This window comes from Triticum aestivum, chromosome 4B, assembly GCF_018294505.1.
Source record: "Triticum aestivum cultivar Chinese Spring chromosome 4B, IWGSC CS RefSeq v2.1, whole genome shotgun sequence".
NCBI classification, from domain to species: Eukaryota; Viridiplantae; Streptophyta; class Magnoliopsida; order Poales; family Poaceae; genus Triticum; species Triticum aestivum.
In genome coordinates this window covers 546,097,881-546,102,632 of record NC_057804.1, presented here as the reverse complement: position 1 = coordinate 546,102,632, position 4,752 = coordinate 546,097,881, and positions in this window count along the sequence as shown.

Here is a 4,752-nt window from a genome sequence, read left to right as displayed (position 1 = left end):
CATATACCCATGCATATGTAGTGTAGATCCTTGCTTGCGAGTACTTTGGATGAGTACTCACGGTTGCTTTTCTCCCCCTTTTCCCCCATTCCTTTCTACCTGGTTGTCGCAACCAGATGCTGGAGCCCTGGAGCCAGACACCACCGTCGACGATGATTCCTACTACACGGGAGGTGCCTACTACTACGTGCAGGCAATTGACGACGACCAGGAGTAGTTTAGGAGGATCCCAGGCAGGAGGCCTGCGCCTCTTTCGATCTGTATCCCAGTTTGTGCTAGCCATCTTATGGCAACTTGTTTAACTTATGTCTGTACTCAGGTATTGTTGCTTCCGGTGACTCGTTTATGTTCGAGCACTTGTATTTGAGCCCTCGACACCCCTAGCTTGTAATATGATGCTTGTATGACTTATTTTACTTTTAGAGTTGAGTTGTGATATCTTCCCGTGAGTCCCTGTTCTTGATCATACACGTTTGCGTGCATGATTAGTATACGATTGAAATGGGGGCATCACATGTTGGTATTAGAGCCAACTGCTTGTAGGAATCCCCCTTCCACACTCCTTGGTCGAAGTCGAGTCTACTCACTACAAAACTTTTACTAACATGGTTGTGTGCCTTACGGGCCCACATCGCCATTGGGTGGTATTAGGATCTTTTACTCCTCGACCTTAACTCTGGGACTCTGATCCCTCCTCTATTTGGGTTAAATGATTTTGCTAACTCTAACTCAAGGTTCTCATAACTATTTCTCCCGGAGAGCCCTCATTGCAGAAGATCACCTGCTTCATCAAAAGATTCTGAGGATATCCCTCGATATTTTCCTGAGTCCCTTGTGTTCATCACCTTTGCAATCCACTGTCACTGATATATCCCTATGGATATCTATATGCACTTGTCATTCTCTTGATCATTCATTGTCGCTCTTGTTGTTACAAGATGCCTCGAAATATTCGCCGTTGTCCCGGGAATCCTTTGAGTTTACTGTCTTGCAGTTTTATTTCGCATGAAAAACCCTTCCGCGTTTTTCCTCACATTTATCGAGGATCCGTTCTTCTCAATTGTTCATGTGTCTCACATAATTCTTCGGAATACTTTTTGATCTTCCGAAAATCCTCTGCAGCCTGTTATTCTTGAAATTCTTGCCTGCTTGCATTATGGTTAATTTCATATGACTAGTAGTCCTCGATAACAGGTTATCCTTTTTAAAATTATCTTTCTGACTCATACGTCATTCCGTACATGAGTTGGTTCTTGGTAATTCAAACCTTTATTGATTGTACAACTAAGTGTTTTAAACTTATCCATCCTTGATCAGAGCGTCTGCTTCTGATCCTTTGTTTTGGAAACCATAATTTCTTTCTATTTAAGCATTAGACTAATCAGGTGATTCTTGAATATGATGCCTCTGCATTCTTTCTTCCTCTGAGTGAGTACCGATACTCACATCATCTATGTTGTGGATCGCCCGATCCATTGTTGGATTTTTATCCGACAGTGTGCTTCATATTCAATCACCTTGTGAGTTCTTCCCCTGATACATAATGCCTTTGGTAAATTGTATTCTCTGCTTGGCCAACCATGCTCTGCTTTCGAGCTTGTGTATTTACTTTTTGAAACTTGTGGTATATGTTACTAAGATGCCCGATGTGTTGAACCTATGCCTTCTCCTAATCCGTGAGAACCCGAAAGTTTTCACAAGTCATACTCTTCCGGTGTTCTACCAGATAAAGTTCCAACACTACAGTTATATCAAAGCAAGAGGTGAATGAAATGATATGCATTCGAGAAGTGGGAGTCGACCTTGAACATTGTGTTCATGTCCATGAAAATGATGTAGACCGTGTCGGAAGCTTCTTGCAAAATGATTATCCAGCTGTATGATTCTTTTGGTATTCTTGAAATTGATTCCTTACAGTTATGGTTCTAACCATGCTATCCTGATCTGATATATCTGATGGGAATTAAATTCAGTGCCTCGTCTATTTTTGGCAAGGTTGAAGTATCTACTGTCATAGGTAAATGACCCGGTTCTACTTCTCTCATGTTCTACCTTCGAGTATTACCCCCTGGTATCTCGAAGATGTCTCGCCATTGCACCACATCTTACTAACTTTGTTAAAGTAATGTCTTTCCTTGTCATAATCACTCTACGGGTTCTGGGTTGTTGTCAACCGAGGACACCGACTAGTGAAATTATTCCGCACTACTAATCAAATACCCCTAGTGTTTTTACTAGGAAATTCTGAACTCAATTTGGTCATTCTTAGACTATCGGCTGCATCCTGGGCTTACTATCTTGGACTGTGCTACCTCGTCCTTCTCTGGTGCACGAATTCTTCAGTGTGTGAGCATGACTTACGTCGAGCTTTCAACATCATGTTGCCTATCTTGAAAGGCAACTTTGGTTCCGAGCTGGCATCTTATATTTTGATCCTATAACTTGCCACTTCGTCATTCCCTTGCTTGTTGCCATTGTTGTTTGATTGCATCCTCTCAAAACCTCCCGGCAAATGTGTCGGATCACCTTCAACACTTTTACTTCTTCTAAGATTTTGACTGTGTTCATGATGAGAAATACCCTCCTTGCCCTCGATGATTTTTATTATCATCGACAACATCTTTACCTTCCTTTCGTCACAAACTTGTTCATGTTAAGGATGCAACTTGTTATCCAGTTTGTATTTTGTTCTACCTTGAAGTATTACTGTCCTTTATGTCAAGGATGTTGCAAAGATTGCTCCACCTCTTAGAAATTCTCGGTATGATGGTACTTCTCAGCGTCACCATTCTTCCTTGGTCCCCGTGTTTTTTTTTAACTGGGATCCCAATATGCTAATGATGTTGCTCGAGTTATGTACTTCTAGCAACCCTATTGCTTTGAAGTTAACGATCGACAGTTTGTTCTTAGACCATTGGTTATTGAATCGCCACTCAAACATTGATCTTGTTGCCTAAGGTCATATTTTGGGCACACCTTTCAAATAATGATTAATGGTGTATGTTTTCCTCGATTATACAACATTATATCATTTGAATTGACAATGTCATCTTCTTGTTCACATTATTGTGGAAATCCATTCATTTGGAATTTTTGATGAATTGTCACTGGGCCCATCAGCCACCTTCTCATCCCCTCCTTGGTTTAATGATGAACTATTGCTTCAGGAAGCCGCTCCCATAGTTCATTTCCCAAGAATCTTGCAGTGTCATTTCGTTGATTTCTGTGGCACCTTTTCTTCTCGGACATCCTGAGTCTGAGGTATCATGACACCAATCAGATCTCAATCTCGGTCAGATATGATGGTTGGGACAACTTTCCAGGAGTTATGATGTTGGTCCTTTGATGACCCGGTAATATGATGTCATGCCTAGCAACCCCCTGGCTGGAGGACCTATCATTATAATTTCTTTTGCAAGGATAACCATTCTTCCTGGAGGAAATTGTAAGACTTATTTTATAAGTTTCTTCTGATGGATCATTTGTGTATCCAAAGTCCGGACCTTGATTGAAACACCATATCATTGCTACCTCGAAGCATGACTACGATACCCTGCTCATCAACAAGAACATTTGAGGCGCAATGCTAAATGTTTCTTGGTTAGTTATCCAGACACCGTTGTATGGGTAACATCTTGATTAATCCTTGCCTCTTTATCTGAATGGTTGGGTACTTGCTCTCCTACCCTATATGCCAAGTTCTGCTTGTACATGGGAAGGATATACTCGTAATAATTGTGTGTAATCACAATTTTCCTTTCCATTGTTCTGTTTAATCTGATAATCGCGTTTTCTTTCCATTCTTTTGTTTAATCTTTCCTTAATCTGACATAACTAAGCAGAGATAATTCCCGGCTTAGGTAGGCACCTTGTTGTACCACTCTGTCTGTAAGATCCTGTTACTATTGTTGATGACATTCCGGTAACCAATGATGGGTGATAACTTTGCCAATTGGTCCGCCTCGTTCAACAAACAGGAAAATTGCTCTCTTCGTTCCCCGTCCTTGGTACCGACATTGTTGCCGGCATACCTGACAAGCTATTCATTGACAAGCCTCCCTGTCGCGGTTGTGCAAGATGTCACCACCCTTCCTACTTTCAACCCACATGGTGGGCCCATAACCCACAGGTCCACTGGGTCGAAACCTAACTTTTCTTTACAACCCGGATTCTAATGTATCCTTTGCACCTGGCTTCGTATGTGATTCATGAGCTAAATGCTATACCATTGATCATCCTCGAATCAAACACCATGTTATTCTCGTTGTTCAAACCCATTCCAGCTTCTGTCTAGTCATCGAATGGTTGCTTACCCGTTTGAAACTTTGGTACAATCGTATATTGCACTCAACAAATTCACTGAAATACAACTCGTGGGGTACCTTGTGTATTTCCCATTGAGTTCACCGTCAGATGCCCATGTTTGTGGAGATGTATTCTTCCGGAGTTTTTCCCCTTGGTTGCGTTCGTAGGACGATGGAGATCCCGAAGAAAGGATGATGACTTGATCATGGTGACTTGAAGCAGAGAAATGAAGACATCAATGAAAGGGATCAACCTCTTCGAAAGGGCAGCCAAGACCGAGAAGACGCGTTAGATTTTTCGCTACCAGCACCTTCCCCTCCATACTGCACCGCTTAAATCTCGGGACGAGATTTCTTGTAGTGGAGGAGAATTGTGACGCCCGAATAATTAAGCTACAGTGATCCCCGCTAATGATGCCACGTCACCTCAGTTACTGTTGATAAACTT